Source organism: Ursus arctos, unplaced genomic scaffold (assembly GCF_023065955.2).
Source record: "Ursus arctos isolate Adak ecotype North America unplaced genomic scaffold, UrsArc2.0 scaffold_19, whole genome shotgun sequence".
In the NCBI taxonomy this organism is placed as follows: Eukaryota; Metazoa; Chordata; class Mammalia; order Carnivora; family Ursidae; genus Ursus; species Ursus arctos.
Window position 1 is genome coordinate 23,315,979 of NW_026622863.1, and position 20,817 is coordinate 23,336,795.

The window sequence follows — 20,817 nt, forward strand, 5'->3', positions numbered from 1 at the left end:
AGTTTATCAATAACAAGACCAGTACCTACATTTGTGGGCTGCTGCTCTGCCAGGAAATTTACATTTGCCCACTGAATCTTGCCATCAGTCTACTTAGGCCGATCGGGTTATTTCCATTTTACAGATGGGCAAGCTAGAGCATCCTAGGGATGCTCAGCTCTTAGGTTTCAATCGGAGATTTAAGTTCAGGTCTGTTGGATCTAAACAAAGATGGTCTTCTTCCTTCTCTGTGGTCATCAAACTTGTAGGTGACAGAGAAGAGCCTGGAAAAACAGTAAACGCTTTCAGTGAAGGAATCAGGACCCTGAAATATCTTGAGGCCCTGGGCAGCACTGTTCACTAGAGCTCTCTGCAGTGATGGAAATGTTCTGTATCTGTGTCCAATGTGGTAGCCACTAGCCACACATGACTACAGAGAACTTGAAATGTGGCTAGTGTGACTGAGAAACTAGATTTTAAATTTTATGTAACTTAACTTAGCCACATGTAGCTGGTGGTTACTATACTGGACCATACCAGACCTAGTGCTACGGGCAGAAACCTGATCTGGGTCAGGATGTGCAACTCTTGCCTTAGAATCATAGGAATAGGACGGGGAGCCCAAAACAACTGGGGGACCCTGACACACTGTGCACTCGGGCCTCAGTGTGTGAACTCTCTGCGGCCCCCTCTAAATGTGGGAACTGAGACATGAAATCAGACGAAGGAAGGAAGGAGTGGGTAGGGTGGAGGGGAGAGATGTGGCTTGGAGAGTGGGGGCAGCTATAAGAGGGGTTCACCTGAGGACCCTGTCCCTAGTTCCCTGTGCTACAGCCCCAGAAATGCAAAGGAAAGAGGTCTTCAGAGAAAGACCTTAATGCCAGTTAATGGATCTGCCCCAAAGGGAAGCACCTTCCTGTCCCTCTGCTGGATGCCCTCGAGTTCCTGTGAGCTTGTGACCACTTTAGTCTGCTTTCTACCTCTTATTTGCCTTGGAGCACCCAAGCAGCCTATGCTTCATCCTGGGAGTAGGGAAACAAACATCACTGTGGAGACAAAATCACTTGACTCCACTTATAGCGGCTAACGGCCCATGATTTTCCAGCCTGAAGGCCCTTTTGCTTCTGCGAGGGTTGCCCGAGAAGATCTGGCCATGGAAGAAGACATTAGGAAGCTGAGAGCAATAAACTGTGATCAGAAACACTAAGGACAGCTCACTGACGGGGGCATTGGAGGCCACAGTTCGAATAGTACAGCCACACAGCCTGCCTCAAACAGCTACCCTCCCTGTGTTTGCACATTGAAAGCACCCTTCAGCCCCCACCCTGCAGATTTGGGGAAGCAGGTGCAGCAGCAGATGGGCCTGGACAACTTGCTCCAGAGTAGGCTTCTTGCCTTGGGCTTTCAACGGAGAGGGTGGTTTTACCCTCTTGTCTTGAGTCTAGACTTCAAAGGGCAGGAGGTGGATAGCAGAACTGGTCACAGGAAGAAAAGGGCCTTTCCAGGAAGTCATGCTGTGAAGTGGAATATCTAATCCCTTCTTTTCTGTTGTGATTACAGGAGAGGAAAGAGTAAGCTTGGGAGGTTTGCAAGAGGCAGTTCCTGTGGTCCCTATATTACAGAGCCCTCCATCTGCACCTGAGCCTGGACTTGGGAAAAGAAGGGGTCAGACTTGGTCCCTGCCTGGAAAGGAAAGGCATCCATGGCCACAGATGGCCACTGCGTGGTATGTGCAGAGGGCCCAGAGGAGGCCATGATCCATCAGCTTCTTGATTCTGGAAACTACTGTACATCAAAAGTCCCAGCACACAGTGGTGGCTATGGCCAGAGCAGGCCAACTGACTGAGCCAGGGAGGGAGTCTGAGTGGTATAACCAAACCTGACTGCCCTGTGGGAGATGACCCCTCTCTGAAGGCTGCACATTAGGTGAGGCAGACATGGGTGAGGGTCTAGGTCATTGCTGCGTTATGAATCTGGAGTTGGTCTTGGCCCACCAGGTACTCTGAGGTAGGGTGCCTGGAAACCCTAAGGCTGGATTACTGATAACCTGGATTCAAATGTGGACGAAGTCAAGGTCTATCTGCTTTTCTGTCAGACACAGTGGGCTCAGCCCAGGCAATCTGCCTGCCGGCCCCTGTACTCGAAGTGAGGCTCATTGTAATCAGGGCTTCCAGAGCCAGGCACTGGTCAGAGCTGTATGAGGGCTGGTTGATGCTCTGTGCTCGAGGGTGTTGTTCTGAAAAACAAGGAGGCCTCGGTGGCCGGTGACCACGGAGCTTTGACTCCTCTGACAACATTGGTGTAGGGCTGGATTTCCTGAGAAGGACCTGGGTAGGTTGGAGGATACTGGGCCGCAAGGCTATCACATCGATTCTAGGAGAACAGTGGTTTCTGCTCTCAACAAGAGCTTGGGGCAAGAGAAAGGAACTTGAGGTACATGTGATGGGCACCACAGGCCCTTCTTCCCTGGCCTGCAAAGTAGCACAATCAGTTACAGCCTAGTTGGGGAGGAGCCCAGGTCTGATACTGGTCTGGCCTGGTTATCCTTGTCAGCAGTGCGTCTCCATGAGCCTTCTGGAACATGCTGTTCCCTGTTCTTTTCCAAATGAAGGACTTGAGGACCAATGTGGGGAAACTGTTCTCTGGACCAAGCAGTGGGCCCTATCTTAGGAGAAGGGAGTGATGTCCTGGTCTGCAGTGAGGAAAGGAACCTAAAGTGGGGCCAGGCTTCCAGTTTGAATTTAGAGGAAGTGACCTTCAAGGTCAACTTCGACTTGAGAGCAGTGGAAGCTGCCTTGCTTTTCCTCCCCCACCTGTCCCTCTCTCCCTTTCCCCTTTCTCGTTCTTCCCAGAGAATGCCTGAGAACATTTTCCAGAGAGAACACCTACGTCTCAGCAGAGCCCACCACGGGGCCCTCTGTGAATATTTGGTACAGATGCTTTCTACTGCTTCCCAGTCATGCTTTTTATCAACTGCAATGCCAGGGCCACGGATTGTGATTCTGTGGCGAGAACTGATTTCATAGATGTCAATAAATGAAGAAGAGGATTAATTCAGACTCTGAGGCTGAGCATGACAGCTCTTTTTTGTTAAGTCCACGTTTTGTTCCTGAATGGACTCTGGCTTCCCCATCCTTTCCCCAGTCCAGCTTCTCAGGCTTCATTTTGAGTTCAGCGCACTGAGTTTGGCCATGTGCCTATGAGGAAGCCTGGACTCATTGTCAATCTTGGGGGCCTTTCCCTGCCATCTCCTGCTGTTCATTGTAAAAACCAAGCCACACAGAAGAGAATTTAGGAACATATCAGGCAGAATCCCGCCCCTCTCATAGCAATAAATTCTCTTTGGCCTTCCCCTTCGATCTGGTTCCATGTGTGTGATGGCTAGACAAGGGCGCTTGCTTTATGGTCTATTTATTCAGTTAATGTTAGCTGTGTCTCCGTGTGGCCTTTGAGTCTTTGAGCACATCATTTCCAGTGGCTGCAAAATGTCGTGTCAAGTGGATAGACATGCATTATTTAATCATTTGCGTTCTGTGCATATTATTGCTGGAAGCTGGGTCACCTGACCTGATTTTGGCTCATAATGCACATTTGCTAGTCCCAGTGCAGGGAGGCACAAAAATAAGGCCAGAATTCAGACCTATTGATTTATGAAACATTTATTAACTGTCCGCCAAAGGCAAGGAACTGTATCATAGAGAGGGTGACATTTTGGTGAGGGGTGGGGGGTAGTAAGAAATAGTGGCCCTAGATACCCAATAGCTTGAGAATCTGACTGGGGCCAGGAGACAGGCTTCCAGGTTTCACAGGATGAGGGGGGATGTTAGGGTTCATGAATCCCAGGGAAGTTACCATATGTCTGGTTCTGAGAAACTAGGTTCCTAAATCATTGGGACTTGTCTTTTTTTTTTTTTTTTTAAGATTTTATTTATTTATGTGACAGAGAGACAGACAGCGAGAGAAGAAACACAGCAGGGGAGTGGGAGAGGAAGAAGCAGGCTCCCAGCGGAGGAGCCCGATGTGGGACTCGATCCCGGAACGCCGGGATCACGCCCTGAGCAGAAGGCAGACGCTTAACGACTGCGCTACCCAGGCGCCCCTGGGACTTGTCTTTTAGACATTGATGCGTTCCCATTTATTTGTCACTGATGATAAAGTAGTCAAGTTTGGGACTCATTGACCTTAACAAACAAGCAAAGGTTCTAGGGGCTTTTCCTATTATCACTTCAATTTTAGTCATGCGCTTTCGGATATTTCTTGAGTGGGAGGAGAAAGGAGGTGGAAGTAGAGCTGTGTGGCTGGGAACTGTGGGAAACGCAGGAGTTTTCCCCAGAATGACTCGTGTCCATCATGCACAGGAGGGGGGGTCACAGAAGCTAAAAACCACTACTTGATAGGAGAACAACTGCTAGGTTTACTGTACTAGGCACTTTATGTAGAGAGGTGTGATTTTTTCTACAACAGTATTTAAGGTCGGTATGATTCTCTTCGCTTTATTCATGGAGTTTGTAAATTAGGAGAGTTAAGTGACTTGCTAGAGGCAACTTAGCCCTACCTCTTCTCTACAGCCAGGTGGCTGCACAGTATCTCATGAAACCCTGTTTCCAAAGAGTGGGCTCATGCATGTTTGCCTTGCAAAACAAAATGGTAACTGGATAGCAACCCAGACCTAGGAATGCAAGAGAAATTATATGTAATAATTTTAGAAAGCTCTCTTAAAGTAATTTACTTCTCATCGAGAATATGTACTTAGAGCTGAGATTGATAAGAATATATGTTTAGGGTTAGTAGTTAAGTTTATTTTTGTCATTTTCAAAAGAAATCGTACCTTAAAATTAACGTACCACGTCAGTGGGCTAAGAAATTGATCTCATCCTCACTCTTTTTGCTGGTAGATTAAAGACTTTAGGGTATTTGCAGACTTTCTGCTCTGCCCCAAAAAGTCAGAAGGCCAGACCAGAAACTACTGTCCACCAAATTTCAGTGGTGGAGCCGGGTCGTCCGCTGAGCCAGTAGCTGGATGTGTGGGTGGGCAGAAGGGAATTTGAGGGATCCCGCATGAGCATTCCAAGGGCCAAAGCAGTCTGGGCCTGGTTTTTAAATTTGACTTTGTTGTTTTTCCTGATTACTGCCACAATCCTAATTCATTGTCCCATACATCAGAGCTGTAGGTTCAGCTTTCAAATGGCATAAGGAGAGCTATGGGCAAGGTGCTGATTTATCTAATTCTACTCATGAGTAGGTAAGGTCATCAGGGGCATGGGCAGAGGGGAAAAGCAAGGAGACCAGGGCCTGTCTTGGGGGAAACCACAGCTGAGCTGTCAATGGAGGTTGGGGGGATCATAAAGGCACAGTAGAAGAGATGGGAGCAGAATTGGGAAAACACATGTGTCCCAAGGTTTTGAGGAGGGAGTGACCAGGTGGGTCTAGAGGGGCCAAGAGCCCTAGGCTGTGTGGGGTCTGCTGGGATTCCTGTCTGCTGTTCTTGTTAAATTTATCCAAATCTTAAAAATCATAAATCCTGTGCAGTGGGGATGAGTCTAAAACTTTTTTTTCAGTTCATTTTTTTAAAACTCATAGACTATTATATGATCATTAAAGAACATTTGGGAGAAGAAGTGGAAAGAAATTTTAAATACCTAAATTCGAAGCTTTCTAAACACACCAAATGTCAACCTTTTGGTGTATTTTTTTCAGTGGCTTAGGGTTTTAAAGCTGTGATTATAATTACACTGTATATATAAATCTGTACTGAATTTAACGTTTATATCCCAAGTATCAGTCTATGATGGTCTTTTAAAACATGGCAAACGTCATTTGCGCTGGTAAAAAGTTCAGCCCTCGCCTTCAGTCTTCTTCAGAATATCACTCCTTTCTGCTGTTACACGTGTTTTGGCTACTAGATGTCAGGTACTGAAAGTAGTACATAAAATTATGCCCACAACTGTCTTCATCTCGTATTTCCAACAGCAACGGGTTTTGCCTCAAGTGTCCTGATGCTAAAATCCCGAGTGTACAAATGTTCAGAACAGTTATGCTTTCACAATTGCGCCTATGAATATAAAATTGCCCTTTTTATCCTGCCTGGTGCTACTTACGGCCTTAAATTGTGCTTTGTCTGATACAGCCACTCATGCTTTTGCTTTTGTTTGCATTTACCTGGTATAGCTTTGCCTACCCTGGCGTTGTTTTATTTTACGTGAGTCTCTTGTATTTATTTAATCTGGGAGCCTTTGTCTTGCAACAAGGGAATGTTAAATACTTAGATTTATTGTCAGAACCATTTTGGGTAGCCTCCTGTCATCTTGTTTTATGTTTTCTGCATTTCCTTTCTTTTCTGACTTTTGCGCCATAGCAGATGATTTCTTTTATCTTCTGCAGTGATTTGGACGGGAGACATCTTGTTTCTCACTCCACTGATCTGCATTCTATTGCCTCCAATGAATGTTTTGATTTGTCTCTGTGTTCGGTTTCTAAGCAGCTCTGCTTATCTCAGCCTGGCCCCTTCTCATCTCCTTTGGTGGAGGCGACATCCTCTGCAGAATGGTTTTAAAGGCCCTCTGTAGTTTTTTCTTTGTTTGCTCACTCTGGGAAGGGAGTCCTGCCTAGGTGCCCAGTGGTGCTTCCTGCGAGATGAAGGGACCATCCAGGCCCCAGCCAGGCGGCAGGTGTGTTCGGGGATGGTGAGGGGGCGAGGCAGGAAGTGTCCTCACCATTGCCTGCGGAAGCCCCAGGCCCTTAGTTGGGAAAAGCAGCCTGAGCAGACGTGGTCCCAGCTGGCAGGGATGAGCTCTCTGCAGAGAGAGGGTCCCAGGGCTAAAGGACAAGAGTGAGAGTGGATGGGGACCGGAGCTGGCTGAGTCTTGGCTCTAGCCTACAGAGGCAGTTCAGAGCCTATCAGTCTTATGCATGAAATTTCCTGGGCACATGAATTATTGGAAAATAGGCTTTTTAAGACTTATAAAAGGGATTTCAGTGAGGGCTCTTCCAGTGCTTGCATTTGTCTACTCTCTTAACCAGGTATTGCTCTAATGTATTGTATATTAAAACTCTCTCTATGGGGCAATTAAAAGCTTTAAACGAGTTGCTTAAATTAAACACTCTGGCATTTTTTTCATTTATGCAAGATAGTTGCTCCTCTGTATCCCCAACACAGAGGGGCCAGTTCTGGGGAGGACATTGCTAAAGCCACACACAAGGAGGGGTGGGGCCTGGGAAAGGCAGGGTGGGGCTGGCTGGGGAGGACTGTCTGCCAGGGCCGAAGGTCTCCAGAGGGAGACACAGGCCAAGCAAAGCTTTTCTTTTCTTTCTTTTTTCCACCCAGCTTTATTTAGATATTATTGACATATAACATGCAAGTTGAAGGTGTAAAACGTGATGATTTGATATGTGAGTATGTTGTGAAATGATTACCACAGGGTTTTGTCTTCTGAAGGGCCTGGAGACAGGGATAGGGCTGGCCTGCCACCACCGATCCTGCATCTAATCAGGCCAAGGCTTTCCAAACAGTGGCCTCAGAGCTGCTGGTGAGAAAGGGGCAGGGTGGGGTGCCTGGGTGGTGCAGTCGTTAAGCGTCTGCCTTCGGCTCAGGGCATGATCCTGGCGTTCTGGGATCGAGCCCCATATCAGGCTCCTCCGCTAGGAGCCTGCTTCTTCCTCTCACACTCCCCCTGCTGTGTTCCCTCTCTCACTGGCTGTCTCTCTGTCAAATAAATAAATAAAATCTTAAAAAAAAAAAAAAAAGAAAAAGAAAGGGGCAAGGCAGCGCATACAGGAGTGGGGGTGGGGGCAGCCTGGCTTCTGGGGATGGAGGGGAAGCCAAATAGTGACTTAGGAGAGCTAGACCATTTCTGCGGGACACTAAAGGCTGACCCCTCACAAACAGCAAGTTCCTCTAGGACCAGCATCTCAGCTGATCCTCTGGACCCCTTGGAACATTTCAGCCAGAATCAAGAGGGAGGGTCCAGGGAAGCAGGTTCCCAGGAGGCCCTGGGGCTGAGAAGTCCCGGCCTTGGCCGCTGAGATCAAGGTCATCACTGTAATCTCCATGCCACTCCAGGCCCACACAGTTAGGATGGCCACTTCCAAGCTCTTGGAGGACTAAATGGGGAAACTGAGCTCCAGAGGTGTAGATGGTGCATCCAAGGTCACTCTATAGGCCAATCCCAATTCTCTTCAGTGTCCCAAAATATCCACACTTCTTTGTGTGTTGGTGTAAACCCTCTGATTCAGGTGTTAACATCTGGGTCAAACACACACACACACACACACATACACACACAGCTCTGTCCTAGAGAGGCAGAGTGTGTGTGTGTGTGTGTGTGTGTGTGTGTGTTACCACCCCCCCTTGCCCCTGTCAGTTAGTACCCCCTCCTCTATGCCTCTAGTACTCTCTGCTCATCCCTCCATTATACCACTTACTTTGCTGCACTGCAGGTATCTGTCTGTGTTTGCCCTCTGAGCAGGAGGCAGTACCTAAGGGCGGGGACTTTGTGCTGCTCTTTGTATACAGTAGACACACATGAATTTTGTCAAATGAATGTTGATGAATTCCTAATTTCACTCACTATACATAGCTTATAGTGGTTTGGTCCAATTAAATGTGCACTCCTTTTCTGATCCATTAATGTAAAATGATGTTCTTCTGAAGGTTAGCAACTGAAAAACTATTTTGCTCAGCATATCATGTCGGTGCGGAGCCCGGCTGCTTGGACCACACTCCTTCATGAATGCTCCTTGTGGCCATGTGCTCTAATTGCAGGCAAAGTGTCTCAAGAGTGCGTCTTTCAAATGAAGCATGTAAAGGAAAAATACTTTCACTGAGTGTATGCCCAACAAGTTTCTGCAATATACCAGCCTCTGCCTCCTTGTCCTTCATGCTGCTACCATGACGCCACAGCTGGACCTGCTCAGACTTGATGTGAGATAAGGTTGGCAGTTTAAGATCCCAATTTGGCTCACCTGCTGAGCCACCTTATTCCAGAGGTATGAGGAAGCACCTAGAAGGGAATCATGAGGTGACCATGTTCATTTGCACATTTCCTACAGTGCACTCCTTGTTCTGTTTTGGAGTTTACCTAAGGATGGGTATTATGTCTCATTCACTGCCATCTCTCTAGTGTCTGGCACAAGGCTTAGCACACAGTAGTGTTAACTGTGTGACCAAGCTGTGAACGCTTGGTGAGCACCTACTGTGTGCTAGGCCCTGAGCTGGGGGCTGATCACAGGAACATCTAAAAATTGACCCCTGGAGTCAGAATGATCAGGTAAAAGGGACCTGGCTGGTAAAGGTATTCTGAAGTAACCACAGCTGTACTTTTTGATGCCCAACCACTTAAAACATCTGTGCATTTATGATGATGATGATGATGATGATGATGATGATGATGATGATGATAATGATTTCCCAGTTTGATTTATCCTGTAGAAGTCACCATTCCACCCTGTTGCGTTCAGCGTTCGGTGCACTTTAACCGTTACTGGGGTCAGTGGCCACAGAGCCTTTAACATTCTATTACTAAGTGGTTGTCATTTTTCATTAATGATATGTTTAAAATCCCAGGCACTTGCTCCTGGATAACTTGTCAAAATCTCTATGGCCTTGCCGACCTGTTTATTTATCCTTCCAGAACTATGGAGGGCATCTGGAACCCTAGCATGACTTTCTACAGAAAACAGAGTGCAGCACCACGATCTCTTTCATTTTCTATCACCTTGCACATCAAACCTCCTTTGCTCATCAAGGGGCTCTCTCATGGCTGTGAAAGTTCCCTCCCCATTGCCTCACATCCTTCACAGAACTGCAGGGGCCTCTTGGAAGAAGCGCTGCATCTGTGTCCCTCTCCCTTTCTGCCTGTATTTTCCATTGTTATGAGAAGTGTAGCCATGGAGAGAAATCTGGTGGCCAGCAGCGATGGCAGCCATTAGAAAAGATAGATTTTTCTTCTAACCCCCACCCTCAGGAGAATGGGGTTTGGTTTCTAGTCCCTGCACTTTGCAGAGAAACAAGCACAATGAATTCATGATGGCAAATTCAGAAAATTTTCATTTTGTGAAATGAGCTCTCTGCAAGGGAGGGGGCCACTGGCTGACAGGTGCTGTATCCAAAAAGGACTATGGGATTTGCAATGACCCTGACTCAGACCCTCAGAGCAGATACCACAGGAGGCAGCTACTCAGGCAGGGGTGTCACTGGGAAATCATGGACCAAAGGATAACACTGCCTGTTTCCCAGAACACAGAGAAAAGGACTCAGCCCAGTGGGCAAGGCTTCTGCCTCCTCCCCCACAGAAAAAGTCCTTCTAAGCCTTTTGCCTGAGTTTGAGGGCTGCAGCTGTGCTTGGCATCTGTGTTCCTGGCAGCCCATGCTGCCTACCACTTGACACAGGCAGCAATGCTGGTAGCAGACCTCCCACCCTTCTACTGCCTAGGGCTTTTGTGAAGACCAAATGAAAGAAAAGGCTATGCACATTGTTTGGAAAGCAGAGAGCAACGGTAGGCATGCTGGATTGCCGTGCTGTCTGGCCATGGTCTCCATAAACTCTGGAGTTGGGCATGCTTGGTCACCCGCTCCACACTGCAACCGTATGCCCAAATTCAGTGAGCTGCCTCAAATTGGTGCTTTCGGATTTCACATCCCCTCTTTTGCCTATGAACTTTTTTGGTTTTCTAACACTTGTTAGCCTGATATCCAAGGCTTTCCAAGTCCTTCTTTCTAAACATCTGTTTCCTACTGTAAACCTCTTCTCCATTTCAGGGCCCCCAGAACACATCACTGGCATTCCCAGCCCTATTTATTTGCTCACAGCTTCTCGCTGCCTTCCCTCTTCACTATACTCACCCTTCCGAGCCTCTCCATATTGTACCCACTCTTGAAGACCAAGTGGAAGACTTCTACACAAGTTAACCAATGAATCATCTTGCCCTCTTTCAAAATAAGTGATTGGGTTCCTGCTGACCTTGAACCAGGGAGGCAGTGATCACAGTGATTAAGAGAAGGTTTTGCAATCAAATTGCCAGGGTTGGGGTCCTGGTCCCACTTCTTACAGCTTGTGTGACCTTGGGCAAGTTAAAGTACCTGAGCATTGCTCACCTCAGCTATAAAATAGGGATAATAATGGTATCTTTTTTATGCATATCAAGTGCTGAGCGCAATGCCTGATGCACTGTAAGCATTCAATAAAGGAAGGTTAGTATTACTCTAAGAATTTTCTTATATGTTGCATGTAATGGCCATAACAGCCCAGGGAAAGCGGGTTTTATTGCCCCAGATGAGAAAAATGAGGCTCAGAAAGGTTAAAGCACTTGTCCAAGGCCACACATTGTGGTGAAGCTGAGATTCAGATTCAGGTCTGTCTGGCTGGGATCCATAGCTTCAGCCAACTGCATAGCCAACCTGCCTTAATCAGGCCTCTTGTGCTTACTTCAGCCCTTGTTCCTTGGTTCACTCTGCACATTGGCATCTCTCTTCTCCTCAGCCAGACCCTGGGCTCTTCCAGAGCAGGTTTTTCAAAATGCATCATTCCATATTTGTTGAGTGAACAAGAAGGAATGGATGGGAAAAATGCATTTTAAGATCAGAACTTATCCCAAAAGAACTTAGTACTGGCATTTAGGTCCCTGGAAGTCATGGGTCTCTCAACAGAACCACGGGTGAGCCTGCCTCCAGGATCTTCCCCACCTGAATCCCCCCACCACACTTTGACCCCAGACAACTGACTATGTTGCTCTCCTGCCAAAATACTTCCAGGGATCCCCACACTTGCTGTGTAACTGGTCTGAGTGTTTTCTCTAGAGTCTGACATGCTTTGTTAACATAAGTCTTTACTGACCACAACATACATTTCTTTGGTCCAGAAAGCAAATTTTTGGAAGAGTAGATATTCAAGGACAGCAGCAATGTGCTCCCTCCAAGCTGGGCAGTGAGTGGACCCATAGCCTGCTCTAAGAACCAGGAGAACATGGTTCTCCTGGGGTCATGGTTTCTATATTTATGTCCCTTTATTTTTAAAGCAAAGCTGCATGTAAAGTGCTCTAAACACTAAAGTCAGAATGTCAGAACTTCAGAATAAATATGATGGAGAAAAATGCCCATTTTGCTTCTTGCTTTCCCATCCCAGGAAAGAAACCTCACATGTGTTAATGGGACAGAGAGAAGAACATGAAAGATCGTGTAGGATGCCCAAGGTTATTGAGATCCTACATTTTGGTGTAGATACAATCAAATGAAACTGTCCTTTCAACCTCCTCAGGAACCAAGCAAGATGGGAAATGTGGTAGTGAAAATGGAGAAAAGATCATGGAAATTCTCAATAGAAAATTCTAACAAAATATTAACCAAAAGTTCCCTTCTAAAGAACATCTGAAATCCCACTTCATGAAAGCTACCATTTTTTGAGCATCTACTGTGTATGAGGTGTTTTATTTGCATTATCTAATATAGTCCTCATCACAACCTGCAAGAGAGGTTGTGCTAGCTCCATTTTATAGAGGAGAAAACTGACAGTCTTTTTCTTTTTCTTTAAGATTTTATTTTAAAGTAATCTCTACACCCAACATGGGGCTTGAACCCACAGTCCCAAGATCAAGAGTCACACACTCCACCGACTGAGCCAACCAGGTGCCACGACAGTGTCTTGGTCAAGGCCAATGGATGGTAGAGTGGCTTTGACCTCACATACGCCTGACTCCTGTCCAAGATCTTTCTCCTAGAGCATAAGGCTTCTATTTCCCTGAGGACTCTTGGAGTCAGAGACTTAGAGTTCTCGGGTCATCTGTTATAAGTATACTTTGATCATCTTCTTCCTCAACTCATTTAGCAGGGGTCAAGACCTGTGCATAATGCAGTTAGCTAATTTGTTTATCCATTTTATGCTTATGTAAATGGCTTGAAATCTTTCCTCCATATCATTATCTGCCAGAAAATTGGGGCCACATCAAGGTAGTTTATGAGCTTATACTGAGCAAATATTTTCAATCATGTTTTAACTAGTAGTCAATCTTTTCCTTCATTTATCTGAAAATTATCTGCTTGTTCTCCTTCCTGTTGCCCGTCTTCTAAGATTCTATAAGCACCTTCTGATAACAATAGCTAATATTAATTGAGCACTCACTATGTACCAGCCACTCTTCTAAGAGATTTGACTCAATCAAGGAGGTGAGGAAATGGAAGCACAGAGAGATTCATCAACTTGTCCAAGGTCACACAGCCCAAGTGGTAGAGCTAGTATTCATTTCAAGCTGATTATAGAACCTACTTTGCGAAATGCCTTAGTTTGTAAAGAACGTTTCCTCCTAAATGGAAGCACTCTAGAAGAGCATTATTCAGTAGAAATATGAGCTATAAATGCAAGCCACATATATAATTATAAATTTTCTAGTAGACACATTAAAAAAGTAAAAAGAAACAAGTGAAATTAATTTTAATATATTTTATTTAACCCAATATATCCAAAATATTATTTCAACCTATGATCATCACATTATTAATGAGCTTTTATATTCTTTTTTCATACTATTTTTTCAAAATCAGGTGTATATTTTATACTTCTAGTGCATCTCAATTTGGACTAGCCACATTTCAAGTGCTCAATAGCCACATGTGGCTTGGACAACATGGATATAAGTGGGCATTCTTTTCATATTTCATCTATGATTTGTTTCTATTTCAACTTTAAGTTTTGCATTAAGATTAGATCAAGGAAGCCGATGTTAATGAAAACGTGCCCTTTGGATAATTTGGTGAGCAGAGCAGGAGTTTAGTACAGTGGAGAGAAGAAGCTTTAGGAATTACTAAAACCTGGGTTCTAATTCTCATCTTTGCCACTACCGGGCCTGTATGTGGCCAGTGGCAACCCTCAATTTCCCTCAGCCTCTTTCCTTATGTTATAAAAAAGATGATGGTTTGTGATTATTAAGATTATTTCCATTTCTAAACACTGTTTCTGCTTGTCAGGGGTTCTGCATCTGTTTCCACTTTCCATTCAAGATTCTTATATGACAGAGCTTATCCCAAGTTGGACTATGTTCGCTATGCCCAGCTCTGTGCCTGGCACGTTGCAGACACAAGAATATTTGTTGAATGAATGAAAATCCTGTTCTTCTTTGAGGGACCACTGAGTTTCCCAGTTTTTGCCAGAATAACTATAGCAGTCTTAGCAATTAATTTCACTTTTATTTCCTTTCTCATATGAGCATAAAATCTTGTTTTATATAAAGTTTTCTGAAGGGTCATAGCCAGAATTAAAAAACATTTCCTGATTCTGTTAGCAAAGGAGATGGTGCTCAGCTGTAGGCATGGCTTCCTAGAGACCCCCACAAATAGCTTTCCTCCTAATACATGCTGTTCTGATGTTGAGGAGAGTTAATTAATGACTCTAAATAAGAAAACAATCAAATCTGTCTGCGGTCATATGAGTCAGAGCAGACCCAGATGGGGAGCCAGGTCCTTTGCCTCCAAGTGGCCTCGGGAAAAGCAATAGTAGCCTGGTTCCGTGCCTCAGAGTCCTACAAAGCCCCAGCCTAGAAGGGGAAGGAATTGCTCAAAATGGATTGGAGACCCAGCCTGATGTGAGGCATTTTCTTAAAAGGCAAGGCCCCCTATCTGTGCGTTGTGCGGACTGAGGAGAAAAAGCAAAAGTCTATTCCTCTCTCCTCTCTTTAGACACCTTAACAATAGCTACTGAATGGGAGAGTTCTCAGGCACAGGCCTCTTGTGTGTGTGGCAAGACTGGGGCAGTTGGCACTGCCACCCTGGCAGGACCAGAGGACATGTGGCCTGAAGCATATCAAGCCCCAAACCTGCCTACCTTCAGGAGTCCCAAAGCCACATCTGAAGGTAGAACCGTGGTTATGATGACATGAGGGCAGGAATGTGATGCTTCCCTGAGATTAGCTGAGGCTCACAACAATGAAAACTTTCATTTTGGTGTTAGAGACTTTGCTGTAAAAACGTGAGAGTGAGAATGGGGGAAGGAGCCTCTTAACAATATCCAAGTGTCCTCAGCATTGGAACAGGACATAGCAAATAAATACAAGCCCTATTTCTTTGGCTCTACATGTACTCTGTGAAATATCAGCCTCCTCATTGTTACCCCATTTTTGCAGATTATTAAAAATACATTTTGATGCCATTCAGGCTTGGCTTCTTGTGAAATTGTTCCACTGGCCGTGAAGGTCATTCTATTCCCCTTTCTCCTCCTTGGTAATCAAGTACAGGTATCATTTTGTCAGGATAATATGTATTGAGGTGATATCCTTGATGCATTTGAAAGGACTCTTTATGGCTTATGTCTGAACCTTTGTTGGTCCCCAATCCATTCCTCTGAAATTTGGTTAGAATCTCAGGACAGTTCAAAACTTCAATTTTGCTTCTACAGTAGCACTCGGAAAAAAATAGTGGTAAGAGGAGGCTCTGGAGTTTAAGAGATCCAGGTTGGAATCTAAACGCTGTTCCTTCTGATCTGTGTAATCACGGGCAAGCCCCTTTCCTCTCAAAGCTTCATTTCCTCATCTTGAAAGTGGAAACACCACCACCACCTACCTCATAGGACTGTGAGGATCAAATACATTCTCACATGTGAAAAGCCTGACTCAGAAATGTTTCCTCTTATTATTAGCTTGTAATTCTTTAAATAGGGTTTGCCAATGGGTTCAGTTGAAGCGATGCAAGAAAAACCTCTATAGCTCTATTTCCTCCTATTTCTTTCTGTGATGAGCTTTGGGGAAATCCTCACAGAGGCCATGATCGTCAGAGCTTGCTTCTACTCCATGCCCTAAATCCTGCCTTCCCACTAGTGGGGTTGAAGGCAGTGCTCCAGAACCTTGGACAGCTCCTCTCCTTTGTGACTGCAGGCAGCCTAAAGGAACAGGAGGGATTTGGGGGATTTTCCCAGAAAGGCTGCATTACTGCTTGGATTTAGGAATCCCAAGGGCTTCATTCTCACTCCCAGCATGCCTACTATTTGCTTGCATCCTCCGATTTTTCAACACGACCAGCTCTCCTGGAAAAATTCTGAGGAGCATCTCCTCAGAAACCTGTTAACTACACCCATAAGATTTACTAAATCTTCACCCCCTTTCCTTCTCTCCTGTGAACTCCAAGGATTTTTTTGAGCCCAAGAACAGAAACACCACCCACACCTTCCTGTATCTGCTGATATTTAATTTGTTTGGCTTCTGTGCAAGGATTAAACATTCTTGATTAACTTCAAGTGAAAGTAATAATGTATGAGCATGAAGAAAGGTTTTACAAGACAAAGAGATTCAGGTATGAATTAAAAGAAACATAAAATAATGTTATTGCCTGTAGGTGATGTTAAGCACCATTCTCTAATCAGAATAAGCAGGTGGTTCAATTTATGAGATAATTTAGCTTTTCACTCTCTAGTGCAGAACACAACACACACACATGCAGTCACCTTCTTAACAGGCAAGGAAGAGATTAAGTCCTATTTTTACTTTATGATACTGAGTCACATAGTTCAATGCAAATCACATGGATGCCAAAGTAAGAACAATACCAGGTATTTAAATACCTCCTTTCCTTTGAGGAGCTCTAAAGATTTTGTAGCTGTGTGAAATCCCTTCAGGGCAATTCTGGGAGAAGAGACACATGTCACCAGATGAGGATTTAAGACAGAGCATGTTTCATCCATCTCCCCGACTCCCATCATTAGGTCTGGAAGAGCCAGTGTTTGCCAGTTCTTTGCACTTAGTAATAGCCTCCTGAGTTCTGCATTTTCTGGGCCATATTGTCAACTAGTAAAAAAAGGCTTACCTTTGAAAATATGTTATTGACTAATAAGGAAGAGAGGACGATAAAGTGGAATAAGAAGGTGGGTGGGAATCATAGTGAGAGAGGAAGAGATAAGAAAGATGCTTAAAACACCCTGAGCTTGATAAGTATTTTCCACACATTTTCCTTATAAACAGATTTGATGTCCACCCCTGGATAGAAACTTGGACAAAGGCATTTTGGCCCTCTTTAAATACTTCTTCCCCCCCTTTAAAAAAAAAGGTTTTATTTATTTGTTTGACAGAGAGAGTGAGAGAGCACAAGCAAGGGGAGCGGGAGAGGGAGAAGCAGGCTCCCTGCTTAAGGAGCCCGATGTGGGGTTCGATCCTAGGACCCTGGGATCATGACCTGAGCTGAAGGCAGATGCTTAAGTGACTGAGACACCCAGGTGTCCCTTTAAATATTTCTATATGGGCAAGGACAGTGGCAGTTCCACTGTTTGAACTAGTTTGAAGGAACTGTCATCAAGAACGTCACCTAGGATTCCAAGGGCAGACAGGGAGCCCCCAAATAAAAGCGTTTGTGATTTTTACCTAACAGTGCCCACACCCACCCTGAACCTCCACACTATGGGGGAGTGTTAGTTGCAAAATTACTACTTTTCCCGGTAGAGGTCGCTGTGGGTACTGGCAGTGGATATTGTAGTGGAGACGAACAGGCAGGGCTGGGCTGGATGGTGGCTCTACTGTCCGGTAACTGCTCTTCCGTGGTTCCACTGACAGTGGCCTAGCCCCTCATCCTATGGGAAGGGGGTCTCTGGTGGGGATTATCTCAAAGCCACACAAAACCTTTGCTGTAAAAGTACTATGAAATTGAGGTCACTTGCTGGGAATGGGCATGTCTGGGAGGGCTGTCCTTATCCTCTAGGGGTGCCCACTCATAGTGGTATCTCTGTGTCTCACTCATGCCCTCTCTGTGAGTATACCTGGTATTACTGAGAGGCTACCTGCCAATGACCAGCACCCCCAGACCTATGGCCCTTCCAGACATGAAGGCCAAAGTGACAAAATTTGCCTTGCCACAAAATCTGCACCCACATCATAAAGGACTGTGCTGATGAGCGCCCCAAGCCCCACTTGGAAGCCCATGTGGAGAGGTGGGGTGGAATTCTGGGCCCAGGGCAGCCCATTAGAGCAGGATAAGATTTCTGAGGGATGGGAAGGGCAGGGCAATGGTAACAGATGTTAGGGTCCGACCTGAGACTGGGGAAAGGTGGAAGAGGGCTCCACATACTTGTGAGGTCCTATCTTCTAGGCCACACCCAGGCATGCAGGCTAGGTCCAAGGCAGCCTGAAGCTACCTTCACCCTGAGGGCACCCATTGGGACCTTAGGTTATTACCCTGGGTTTAGAGTGGAAGGGGTTACCACCCTGCCCCCACCCCCAACATCTACAGTCCGCAGTAAGTGACTGCTCTTCTCACAGGCACACACAGCCAGATTCACAAGCTCACCATGACACACACATGAACAGTGTAGCACACACGGGCACATTCACCCAGTCATACACGTTCACACACTCTGACCCACATCATTACCCATGCAAACACACAGTGACACACACACACTCAAACCCGGGAATCAAACTTGACCTAATATGGTTGATGGGGCGACGGGGCGTCATCCAGTCAGGATGCCCTTCCAGACCCTGGCCCACTTAGGTCTCCTGAATCCTGAGACCCTCCCCTCCAGGCGGAACCCCCCCACCTGTCCGTGTCCTTGCGGTCACAGGTCTTGAATGTCCCCCAGAAGGGACCCGATTACCATCGCACACATGGCATCCTGGGGTGCCAGGCCGGCGTAGGGGGTGGTGTGCCGGAAAGAAGGGTGCGGGGCATAGTACCAAGGCAGGGAGCAGCCGCCTCCTCCCTCGGGATTTTCCATCCCGGCTCGCGCAGGCCCGAGAGGAGCGAGCGCGCTTTGTCTCCCGCCCGGCTCTTGGCATGTTTCCGCGGAAGCTCTCTGCGTCGCGCCCGGAGCCCCCCCTTCCCTGGCCGCGCCCCCCGCCCAGCGGGTGGCGCAGGCCCGCCAGTGCAGCGACCGCCGCTTTGTCCTACCGAGGATGCTTGGGCCGAGCGCAAAACCCCGGTTCCCGAAGCGGCCGCCGTGCGCCCTGGAAGCGGGTTTCGGTAGCCAGATCTGAGGCGCGCCCCGCGTGAAGCCTAGCAGCCCCAAAGGTCTGGAGGCGCAAGGGTCATCTGCCCGAGCTCCGGAGTGCTAGGGAAGGGACCCACCCCGTCCCGCCCGCACGTGCCCATCCGCGTCTGGCTTCCTGCCGCGGTGCAGGAGCCGGGTCGCCGGGCGGGACGGGGCGGGGCGGGGCAGGGAGGGTCGTCTCGACTTTTGGTCCCTGGCCTGGATCCAGGTAGAGAGGGTCTAGGAGGTAAGGCTTGTGTAGGGAGAGGTCGGGAGGATTCCCTCCACCCCTCTTACTTTCCCCCACCGCACATCCACACCCAGGTCACTCGGACCTTAGGCGAGGGGCCCTGAGCATGGAGAAGAACCCCGAGAATCCATCAGTGCCTTCCTGTGCCGGCGATTTCGAGCACGGTGGGGAGGGGTTTCCCGGCCTTCGCTCCTCGCATCCCAACCCCCTCCCCCCAATAACCTAGGCGGGTCCAAGTGGGAGGGGGAAGAGTCCCCTGTCTCCATCCCCATCCCGTTTCCCCTCTTCACAAAAACGTAGGCTTCAGGAAAGGGGTAGGCACGGAAAGGATCTTTCTGACATCCCAAACAGCCCTTCCTCAATAAGCCCAGGAGGGTCTGAGCGGAGGAGGAGGAGTCCCCCGTCTCATCCATTACACCCAGACTCCCTTTGTAACCTCAAGCAGTACAGGTGTTATGGGGAAGGGTCTCCCTGACTCTGAACCTTTCATCCCATAACACTCCCTCCCATCCTCAGTAATCCAAGCAGCCTCGTTTCCAGGCACGGGGGTGGGGGAAGGCTCCAAGCTCCCCAACGCTCTTTCAGTAGAGATGGGGGGGTCCCCCCCAGCCTTTGCCCCTCACACTCCCACACTGCCTCTCCACCATAAAACAAAAACTAACCCAAGCTGCTCTGACTTCAGGCGCCGGGCCACAGGGAGGCCCTCGAGGAGTCTGTCAGCAGCTCTCCGAGACAGATGGTCCTGAGGGCGGTGAGGAGAGGTCCCATTAACTCCCCAGGCCCCCTCAAATATCAGTTCATTCCCCCCGCCCCCCATAAAACAAAAGCGAACCCAGCAGCACCGACCTCAAAGAGGAGGGAGGGCTGTCAGCGCTTGGCAGCGCAACCAGCTCCTCCGGGCTCCTCACTGCCCCGGCTTTCCCGCGGTGGCTCTCGCGGTGGCGGCGGCAGCGGCGGCGGCAGCGGCGGCGGCGGAGACCGCAGCTCTCGCGTCCGGAGCCTCCCTCGGACTCAGCACCTGGAGCAGCGAACAGCTCCGCGCCTCATTCCGCTGACTCCGCCTCCCCTGCGCCGCCGTAGCCAATGGCGATCCTGGCCACGCCCAGGAGGCCGCCCATTGGGGGGTGCCTCCTCCTCTCTCTTCCTCCCAGCCCTCAGGTTTCTCCTGCTCTCCGTCAGGACCGCATCCCCCAGAGACTGCCGGAGTTTTTCTACAGCCTTCTGGAACTCGTAGTCCTTTAAGAACTCGGAGAGGACTTATGCCGCGGGCGGGTAACCGAAGGTGGACTGCATTTCCCAGGATGCATGAAGAAACCGAGGCGCTGAGGAGGGCGGGAGGACTGTTTCCATAGCAAAGGCGGCTGGTTGGGGATGGCTGACGGAGAAATGGGGCAGGCCGCTGGACCCTCGGATTGTGCGTGACTTCAGGCAGCCTCTTGGGAGGGCGTTTCGATTTTTTTCTCCCCGATACCCACCATAGGACTCTGGGCCTCAGTTTTCCTATCTGAGAAGAAGGGCGTGGATCCGTCCCCCTGCCCACAGTCCGCGGTGATGGGGCAAACTGAGGTCGAGCCGCTTTGGTTTGCCCAGCAAAGGTGAGAGAGGACGGAGGAAGCCTGTGGCTTCAGAGTGTGACCTTCTGAACTTTATCCCTTTATA

General features: G+C 47.7%; 1 protein-coding gene across 1 annotated transcript in view; it reads right to left on the reverse strand.

Annotated features, from left to right (window-relative positions):
• SMPD3 (sphingomyelin phosphodiesterase 3) overlaps window positions 1–20,116 on the reverse strand; it is a 77,354-nt gene extending 57,238 nt beyond the window's left edge. The window contains exon 1 of the mRNA XM_026495082.4: window positions 20,005–20,116. The gene's annotated coding sequence lies outside the window, so the exon portion shown is untranslated. The remainder of the gene's footprint in view (window positions 1–20,004) is intronic.
• Between the last annotated feature and the right edge of the window lie 701 nt (window positions 20,117–20,817).